The sequence below is a fragment of the Acanthochromis polyacanthus genome, chromosome 23 (assembly GCF_021347895.1).
Source record: "Acanthochromis polyacanthus isolate Apoly-LR-REF ecotype Palm Island chromosome 23, KAUST_Apoly_ChrSc, whole genome shotgun sequence".
Lineage (NCBI taxonomy): Eukaryota > Metazoa > Chordata > Actinopteri > Pomacentridae > Acanthochromis > Acanthochromis polyacanthus.
Window position 1 is genome coordinate 21022311 of NC_067135.1, and position 11317 is coordinate 21033627.

An 11317-nucleotide genomic window follows, 5' to 3' on the forward strand; every position below is an offset into this window, starting at 1 on the left:
GCTCCTTGATGCGGAGGGTCGATGGTCTGTCCATGCACTACTTCCTGGTTACACAATTCCATTCATTTATTTGATTGACAATAAATTATCTGATGTCCAGTATATTGTTGCTATTTTCCACACATTCTTTTGAGCATGTGTCAAAGGACACTTTGAGAGTGACAAGTTGGCATTTTTGAAGTTCTGTGACATTTATTGTCATATGTCATATTTGTGATATATTTACTTGCAATGATCCCAGATTCCAACTATTTTCAAGTTAATATTGATATTTATTTATATTTAATATTTATATTATAATATTGTATTTAATATTTAAATTTTCTACATATAAATTAACATCATGATGAATATGTCTTAGAGATGTAAATCTGTAATTATTAAACTTAGTGAATTGGAGATTCTCCTAGTAGAATTGGAAATTGTCCTAGAAGAATTGGAAATTGTCCTAGGGGAGAATTGCCAATTCTACTAGGAGAATTGCCAATTCTACTGAATTGCCATCTCTACTGTGACATACACATCCAAATTACATGCACTAACTTGAATTCAGGGAGCTCTGTAGTAGTTCATGGTTGATTAATTTAAAAATAACAATAATGAACATTATTATTATTACATGTAATTTGTATGTGCAGTGGCGTCACTAGGCCTATTTTAGGGGGGCTTCAGCCCCCCTAAATAATTTTATGTTCATTTATTTTTTAAAAAAGTTGTTTTTGTTTTTTTTTTTACAAAAAAGTGCCAAAAAGTTCCATATAATGTGACCAGAATATGAGTTTAAATACATAATCACATAACCAGTCATTTTAACTTGGATACGATCATAAATCTTAGTTTCTCTTCACTTCATAGTGGAAGGTAGAGAGTCAGAGTCAGTGCGTCGTTATGCAGTCCATTCCACTTGTTCATATGGAGCACGCCCACATCACTGAAATCCAGTCCACGTTTTCCCTGCAACCTGGGCTGCTGGTACCTCCAGCATGTGTTTATAGGGAACGAGCACACAGAACGGACGAGAGCAGCATTAGGAGAAGAACGTGAACAAGAATGGATATGCGAAATGTTTTTAGGGGAGTAAGTATTCATCACTGCTGATAGTAACAATAAGTTAGCTCCAGCCTACGGTGGCCGAGACCCGCCATCGCTGCAAATAAAAGAAACGCTGCAAACAAAAACAAACGCTGCTGCAAATAAAAGAAACGCTGCAAACAAAAACAAACGCTGCTGCAAATAAAAGAAACGCTGCAAATAAAAAAGAAACGCTGCAAATAAAAAAGAAATGCTGCAAATAAAAAGACACAACGGAAGTGGATTATTGGGGATTATTTTTGCCGATACACCGGTGAGAGAAGAAGAAGACGAAGAAGAAGAAGTAGAAGAAGAAACAAAACAGGAGTACGACTTGGAAAACGAACGAGAAAGTAAGTGAAAATGTTAGTGTTTAATGTCACTACGTCTAATTTTTAATGTGTTATCTGGTTAGGCCATGTAGCCCCAGGTTTGAAGTTGAACTGGAGGATGCTGGTGTGTTGTTAGCCATCAGTTGTTTCCATCCGGATGTGTTTTCGTCCCGGACTCATTCATTCTGTCCGCTCGGGCGGACGGGCACCGGTGGCAAAGGATGGTTCGCCCGGGGCGCAAATCTTGCCAGGACCGAATCTGTGTGTTTTTCTGGGGTAGACACTGCTCTGGAGTGAGAGCGTGCAGTGGTACATGTTACTGTGTTTTGCTGCATATTGGAGTAAAGTTACCAAACTCGATTGTCCTCTCGTTAGCCGAAGCTAACAACACACCGGCATCCTCCAGTTCAACTTCAAACCTTCAAACCTGGGGCTACATGGCCTAATCAGATAACACATTAAAAACTAGAAAAGCACTCGGAGAGCGCAGACCTCCACCAGGCCATCTGTCTGTCTGTTTATCTGTTTGTCTGTTAACAGCATAACTCAAAAAGTTATGGACGGATTTTCACCAAACTTTTACAGAATGTCCGGAAGAGCAAAAGTAACAATCAATTAGGTTTTGGAGGTGATCCGGATCACCGTCTGGATCCAGGATTTTTTTGAAGGACTCTGTACAATTGAGAGATGGCCTTCAATTGTACAGAGTCCTTCAAAAAAAATCTTGGATCCGGACGGTGATCCGGATCACCTCCAAAACCTTCAAAAAAATTTGGTGAAAATCCGTCCATAACTTTTTGAGTTATGCTGTTAACAGACAAACAAACTCCGATGATTACATAACCTCCTGGCGGAGGTAATTAGACGTAGTGACATTAAACACTAACATTTTCACTTACTTTCTCGTTCGTTTTCCAAGTCATACTCCTGTTCTTCTTCTACTTCGTCTTCTTCTTCTCACACCGGTGTATCGGCAAAAATAATCCCCAGTAATCCACTTTCGTTGTGGCTTTTTATTTGCAGCGTTTCTTTTTTATTTGCAGCAGCGTTTGTTTTTGTTTGCAGTGTTTCTTTTATTTGCAGCGGCATTTCTTTTTATTTGCAGCATTTCTTTTTATTTGCAGCGTTTCTTTTTATTTGCAGCGGTGTTTTTTTTTTATTTGCAGCGTTTCTTTTATTTGTAGCGATGGCGGGTCTCGGCCACCGTACCAGCCCCCCAGCTAACAGCAGAAAGTCCCATGTAATTAATGAACCAAATGCTCCCTGTTTGACAAATAAAAACCTGGCTTGTTCACTCTGTAGGAGAGAGCCCCCTGTAAAGGAGGCAGTGTGAGATGCTGCTGTATCTCTGTGCACGTCTTACCTTTGTTGTTCTGCGGTCAAAAGTGACATTCCAGCTCTAAAAGAACGCTGCTACTTAGCTAGCTAGTTAGTCTGAAATGCACTGTGAAGGTTCTGGTTGTTCATAGAGTTGGGTGTGCACTCTTTTTTTTCTTTTTTTTTCTTTTTTTACCATATGCTATCTTTGGGGTGACTTCCTTCTGGAGCATCAGCTCCAGCATCAGATACACACAGTGAAACAGGAGCTGAGCTCATTCATGTATGATTATGTGAATAATGATGATGACGATGATGATAATAATAATAATAATAATAATAATAATAATAATAATAATAATAATAATGATAATCACTCCACCACCCCTGTTGACCTGTAGGAGTCAGGGCAGAGGAGCAGAGAGAGTGAGATGGGAGAAACCTCTACTGGAAAGGTGAGTCTAAAGGATTTTACAGGAGAGAGTCATTTGTGATGCAGACAGTCTTGGATTTTTATGGAACTTGATATGAATATGAAATACGAAACATTTCAGTCCAGGTGCACCATATAAGACTTATTTAACTTGAGCTTTATTTATTAGAGTAATGATTGAAAAGTGGAGATAGCCAAGAGAGAGATATATAAGCCAAATATACGACATAAATAAATAAATAATTTTGCTAGTTTTGGACCTAATATGACTCTGTTTTCACTGGTTGGACTAAAGAAGACTAAGACCAGGAGCACTGTGGCTCTAGAGGGAACAGTCTCCTCTATTATGACTATTAAAATGGCTGGTTTGGAGCCATTCAATAAATGGGAACCCACCCCAGAGATCATCAAGGCTTCAAAAAAAGCCACCAGGGAGTACAACATGGCTCACAAAAATTCATTTTTCCCTGTTCTTTTCCTGTTTACAATTGTGCCATTTATTCTGAGTTGACAGTCTTTATTATTTATTTTTGGGCCTCGTTAATAAGTTATTCATTCATTTAGTCCTGATTTTAGTCCATGTCACCCTGCTCCTGTGAAGTCAGACCTGGTTTAGTCCTGATTTTTAGTCCATGTCAACCTGTTCCTGTGAAGTCAGACCTGGTTTAGTCCTGATTTTAGTTCATGTCACCCTGCTCCTGTGAGTCAGAGTTTAGTATGTAATTGTAATTCTGTTCAGTGAATAGATAATTTAAGTTATAAAGATGTTTTGCTTTTGCTTAAGCACTTTTTATTGTTTAGTTGGTTGATGTGGTCAAATTGAAGCTGTTGTGCGTTAGAATCCTCCAAGACAAATGTTACAAGTGGTTGCTGGAGTTATTTCAGTTATGCAGATATTTATGGAAAATGCTGAAATGTGTTGTGCACATCCAGCCACAGAACTTTCATCCATATTTTACATGAAGAACTATTTTCATTACTGCCTGCCGTTGCAGTTTTTTTTTTTGCCTTTTTTTTTAGCTCAATGTTGTTTTTTTTATTATCCCTCTATAATAAGATTTTAACAAAATGCTCATAAAATATACCAGAATGCAGGAAATAGGATCAGTAATTTTCAAAATTTTCTGGGGGAGGACCCCCAGACCCCCCATCAGCATCCTGCACAAACCAAATCTCACTCTCAGGTCTGGTCACAACTTGGCAGCTCTGAGTTATTGTGTTGTGAGCAAAAGTCATGGCCACTGTGGTGTAAAACATTTACACAGTAAAGTATCTCTGAATAAATCTAAATCTTAATGTGGAAAAGCAATTTCTCAGTTTTTGTTACCTGTAAAATTAAATGTTCGCTCACATCCTGTGCATCTCCTGGGGGCTAAGCCCCCCCGTCCTTAAAACCTAGTGACGCCTCTGTGTATGTGTATGTTATAATTACATGTATGCATTGCAAATGGGTGTCAACATGTCATAGACCTTGTGACACAAAAAGGGCATTACACTTTTTGAAGGTAGTCACCTTTAACAACTAACATTTCAAAAAGAACAAAACATACATAATACTACCATTGGAAAGGCTACTAATACTTGTATCCCAATTTAAAGTACTGAAAAGCAAAAAACGATTTTGACATTACCCATGCCATTTTGAGTAAAAATATCTCAGTAACTACAAATATAACCCTGCTGCTTTTTTGTACAGTGATAGAAGACCGATGGAACTGTCTTGTAGAAAAGGTTGGGGGTCTCTGGTACCTGTCCCACACTGAGATTTTTGCCACCAAAAATAGCCAATTAAAAATCTCGTCCAACTTTGGGAGCTCATATTTTCCAAAGTGAGGTACCTAGAAAGCTCCAGTTTGCTAAGCTATCACACAAGTTTGTGTAGAATGGAACCCAGGGGTGTTAGAACACTTCTGTGCAGTATTTCAAGTACTTTTAAGGTCCCAAACCTCACTCGTGAGTAGGTTTTTCTTAATTTTTAGCAGTTTTTAGCAAGTCCCCATGGCCTGTAGAGTGTAGGGAAACACCTGAGGATGTTTGTGGGGCACTAGCTACATGCAGAGGCCTTGTTTCCCAACTCACAGCTCTCTGGTATGTCTAGAGGTTGAGAATTAACCACTTAAAGATGAAAAAAAAAACCCTGGCGAGGCTTTTCTTGGCTATTTATAGCCCAAATTCTGAAAATTTCAGACCCCCACAACTCAGAAACTATTTGAGCTACAGGCCTACAATTTTGCATAGAAAGTACTTTTGTGACTATCTAATGGGATACAAATTTAAGACTAATTTGAAAATGGTGCAGCAACACCCCCAAGGAATATCTGGTCATTTCACCTGGAATGACCCAGGTCTCTTATGATAAAGATGATAGATGATAAATGACTGATCTTGTAAAAAAAAAAAGAAGTTGATGTAGTTGTGAGAGGTGAAGATGAGCACTAATCTATTGCCTACGTTGTGGAATACATAAATTAGTTTTGTTTCTAATGAGTTAGACAGAATGCTGGAACCTCTACTTGTGTGTATAGTCGCGTATCATCTGCAGAATCACAACAGAAAATACTGTCATAAATAAATACGGTATATCCTGGTAGACAGTCACAGAAATATAATGTGTTGCCTCTAAACGTAAGCCAGAGAATGTACGTACATTAAACTTGCAAATGTGAAAGTGCAAAAAAAAAAACTTTGTTTTAACATAAAGATGATTTTTGTATACAGTGAGATTTGTACTGTAATCCTAACTAACCCAAAAGAATCAATACAGACATTTCCATCCACTTCTATTTGCAGTTATTTTCAGTTTCAGAATACCAATACATCTGTTATTTCTGTGTCGGGTGTGGCACTTTTGCTTCTTGGTTCACTGTCATGGGCAGTTCACCTCCGAATTTAAACTCGTAGGCAATGTCTTGAGATCTGTGCAAAGTTCTAAGTTGTATCTGACTTTGCAGGAGACTGAATGTGTGACCTACAGACAGGAAAGCTTCAAGTGAAGAAACTCATGGTGAAAACTATGACAAACAGAGAAATGATGAAAGGGCGTGGAAAAAAAAACTTCCAAATTTGCAGAAATAGAGTATTAAAAGTTCAGTGATATTAGTTGCAGAGACTAAGGGGTGACTGACACTGCCTCTCAGAATGAATGAGTAAGGTGGAGGGAGTGACTGAGCGACTGCTGAAAGGGGAGTATGCCTTGCCTGAGAATGAATGGTATGCGATTTAGACGTGACCAGCCCACTACCAGCTGTGCATGTTGTCTGAGACACACATACATACACACACACACACACACACACACACACACACACACACACACACACACACACACACACACACACAGACAGTCTTATCAAACTCTGACACACACTCTGTGACTGGAGCCTGTCACACATTAACACAGCAGTAAGACGGGATGAAAAATAGGGTGAAATCTTCCCTCTTTTCCAGTCAGTGTTCCTCCAGCTGACACTGATATTAGGATTACAAGAAGTCCTGCAGTCTAAACCGCTTTACCCTTTGCTGTAACCCACAGCAGCAGACATGCCATAGATAAACTGTCAGATACTATGGTCAAAGGATTCGTTTGTGCATAGGCACAAAAAAAACTTCAAAGGAAGGGAAGGAGAATATTTGAGGTTTAAATATATTTTTTAGGTTAGAGGACCTTTGTTGTCTTGGCAATAACATACATGCAATACACTGGACACACTGGATGGGCCAGAGGACTCCCACACAGGTTTAACTTGAACACATGAAAGGTGGGGTGTATTCTCATCATAGTAGGTAAGTTCAAACGTACCGAACCAGGGTTGATCATACGTCCACTGTAAATGGTCTCACATATCTTGGGACCAGCTTCTTCGGCTCCACCCTCAATGGAATGTCCTTGGCACATAACCAAACCTTCTGACCAGGCACATAGGTCAGGGTTGGTCTCCGGTGGCAATTAGCCTGATCCGACATCCTTTTGGCTGCCCCAAGGAGAGCTCGCCTAGCCTTCTTCCAGGTACTCCAGAACCTCTTCAGCATGGGCTGAACAGTTGGGACAGGATGGCACCTACCCCAGAGTCCGATGCATCCACCTCCACAATTAATTGAAGAGCCAGATCCAGTTGAACCAACACAGGGGCTGAGGTAAACCTCCGCTTCAGCTCAGAGAAGGCAGCCTCCGATTCTGGGGTCCACTGAAAAGATCTCAGAGTAGAGGGTACGGCAGTCAGGGGAGCAGCAACCTTTCTATTCGCTCGGTGCATAACTTTACTTCCATTCTACTTCCGCATTCTTGCGTGTAAGCATCTTTACTTCCGGACTGTCGAGATGGCGACGTTTTTCACACGATGCCTCCAAGACCTGCCCAAGCTTACCATATCAGATGTCCACAGACTCATCCAAAAGGAGTGCTCTACCCCCCAGGGTAAACGGGGAAAGGGGTACAAGATGTACCTGTCCAGTTTTATTGACAATTATGAAGGTAGGTTTGAGCAAGACAGCGCTGTGCTAACGCTAAGCTAGCGGTAGCAATGAAGCTAACATTTAGGTTAGTTGTCCTGTACAGGTTTAAGGTTTGAAGAATTATTTTTTAACGTGTTAAAAAGAGGTACAGTGTGTCTTGTCTAACATTATATGAATGATGTTGAATCAGCTTCCTTGCTGGCTCAGACAGCCTTAGTGTTTTGCTAGTGGCTAACTAGCGGTAACAGCTGGACAACCAAATATCAGACGATTAATAGTAGCTGTAGTATAGTTGTACAAGCAGTAGTAGTATTACTAAAAGTACACGCAGCAGTAATAGTAATACCAAAAGTTCAAGCAGCAGTAGTAGTATAAATAGCCGTTAGAGTCGTAGAAGTAGTATTAGTACTTGTAATAGTACTACAAGTTGTAGTATAGTCCCAGTATCAGCAGCAGTAGTCAGTGTACTACCACTACTACTAGTAGTAGTCGCATTACTATTAATACCACCATTACTACCAATAGTAGTTATAAAGCCTAACTCATATATATCCAGATTACCATCTATGTTCTTCCTCCAAATCCATTTTATGATTGGGATTACAGGCAATTCTTTACGACTGCTCTCAAATAATTGAAATGTTGCTAAACAAGGCTATACTTATCAAATTAAATAGCTTTGGTCTCCAGTAGATTTGCTGATTCTGTTCTTTGTACTTAATTTATTAGCATGATTTCTTTTTAAATATGTTGTTGTGTACATATTTAGAGTATTTACTTCTCTGTCTACTTTTTTCTTTACTCCATGTAGGTTTCCCAAAGAATATGGGTTGAGGAAGAAGTGGGAAGCAGCTCTGAGGAGAGAGGGGTTTGCTGTAAATATATAACAGCGTAGAGAGAGAGGTAAGTAAATAATAATAAATATTAATAATAATTCTGTTGTTTATTGTAATTGTGTTGTTTATTGTAAATGAAAATAAACTCTACCCTGTTCTAGTCTATCTCCTTGTTATATGTATATAACAGCCAAAAAAGAGAAATATTTAAAAATTATAATTGTGTTGTTTATTGTAAATGTCAATAAACTCTAACCTGTTCTAGTCTAGATCCTTGTTATACGTATATAACAGCATATATATGTATGTATATATATATATATATATATATATAGAGAGAGAGAGAGAGAGAGATAGATACTAAATAATAAAAAATTAATAATAAATAAATAGATTATATATAAGAATGTTTTATGTATCTTGTTACTATGCATTTAGTTACTGCAGCGAAATCATTAATTAAATGTCAGATTTATTTGTGTCCTTTGATCCATGTTGTTCTTTATTCATTCTCCATCATGGTTTGCTGTGTGTCATGAAGACGCTGCTGTTGTTCTGAGAAGCATTTATGAGTGTTTTGTTTTCCACTCACACCGAGTTGAGAATATAAACCTGTTGGCTGAAGTCAACAAGAGAAAACAAATAGACAAACAAACACGCTCACATTCACACCTACGGACAATTTAGAGTCACCAATTAACCTCAGCATATTTTTGGACTGTGGGAGGAAGCCGGAGTGCCCAGAGAAAACCCACGCACAGGGAGAACATGCAAACTCCATGCAGAAAGATCCCAGGCCCAGGCCGGGATGTGAACCAGGGAACTTCTTGCTGCAAGGCGAAAGTGCTAACCACAATTCCACTGTGCAGCACCTATCGTATCTAGTCTTCTATATATATCTATCCATGCTTCTCTGTCTGCCCTGTCCTATGGTCCTGTCGCGGGTTGCTTGGTTACAGACGCTGCTGCGCACTGCTCCACGCGTTTAAAAATGTCTACACCCGAAACTCCATCACGTCCAAAGAAGCAAAAACGTTTGTTAATTCTTCAGCCCCGCCACAGTCACACTGAAATCTGTTTTCTTAAAATCACTTCAACCCATGTGTTTTTGGTCGGGTTGAAGTGATCTCACCGGATCTTCTGCATCCACTCAGCTCGCACTGCAGCGTCAACGGGGAATGTATGGAAACTTACTTCCTTGTTATAACATGACGAAACGGTACATAAAGGCACACAACAATGAAGTGCTGAAGATCCCACTCTCTGAAAGGCTAATCGTCTCCCTTGAATGCTAAAAACACTCATTGTAAAAATATATCTCTCTCTGATCGCTGTCTGCTCTCCTGCTCACCATCTCCTGCTCTCCTCCTCAAATAACCGGAAGTTTTGACCGGAAGTATCCACGCACACACTTCAGTTTGAACGCCATTGTTGTGCAAGGAGTCCATAGTTCCTAATGAATCTGCAATAAGAAATAGCAAATCCCAAAATCCATTGCAACTGTTTACGATTCCCAGGGGTAGGCCAGTCCCGTACTAATGTCAGCTTATCAGGGTCCATCATAACCTGGCCAGGAGAGATCACATAACCCAAAAACGAAGTTGTGGAGATGTGAAACTCACACTTTTCAGCTTTAACGTACAGCTGCTTCTTCAGGAGCCACTCTAACACCAGTTGAACATGTTTCACGTGGTCCTCCAGGTTCTTGGAAAAAAATCAGGATGTCATCGAGGTAAACAAAAACGAATCTGCCAAGCATATCATGAAGCACATCATTTATAAGATTCTGAAAAACTGCTGGGGCATTAGTCAGTCCAAAGGGCATGACAAGATATTCAAAATGTCCCAGCGGGGTGTTAAAAGCAGTTTTCCATTCATCTCCCTCCCGAATTCTGATTAAATGGTACGCCTTCCGAAGATCCAATTTTGTAAACACCTGAGTTCCTTGAAGGGGTACAAATGCTGAATTAATCAGTGGCAAGGGCTAGGAATTCTTAATCATGATATCGTTTAGCCCCCGAAAATCGATACACGGCCTAAGAGTCTTATCCTTCTTGTCCACAAAAAAGAACCCCGGCCCCAAGGGCGACGACGAAGGTCGAATAATCCCAGCAGCTAACGAGTCTTGAATATGCACCTTTATAGCAGCCTGCTCCAGCTTGGACAGGTTGTAGAGGCAACTAGTGGGTAATATTTCCCCCTTACGAAGCTCAATGGCACAATCATAAGGCCGGTGGGGAGGTAAAGACAGGGCTCAAGACTTACTTAACACCAAGGCCAGATCATGATATTGTGATGGAACCAAATCTAATCTAACCTGATCAGGAGGTGAGGCAGACTCTGTAGCAGTTGACAGCCCAAGCTGCCGAGCTAGATTGCCATCCAAAAAAACACTCCTCAGCTCCAGAATCCACCAAGGCAGAGATCGAAAAGGTCAACAGGAGTCGGGTCGGGGAAATAGTTTGGGCCCGGCTCACCAGAATCTCCCCTCTCACTGATAAGCCGAATCTTTTGGTTGCCGCTGTGGACAAACAGTGATATAATGCCTCGACTTCCCACAATACAGGCAGAGACGAGAAGCATGGCAATGTTCCCTTTCTTCCACAGACAGTTGGCTCTGCCTAACTGCATGGGCTCCGGGTCGGCGAGCGACGGAAATAACTCAGGCACCTGGGGCCTTGGAGAACCAATTGGACCGGCCACCGAGGACCGAGACTTCTTCTCCTGGCGGGTTGTCCAACCTGATGGCCAAATCAAAGCATTTCTCCAGGGTCACCAATTCGTCCCTTAACTTCAGTTCGTCCTTCAGAGCCTCCTGTAAGCCCTTATAAACCACTCCCCGCAGGGCTCCGTCATTCCAATCCGTCTCAGAAGCC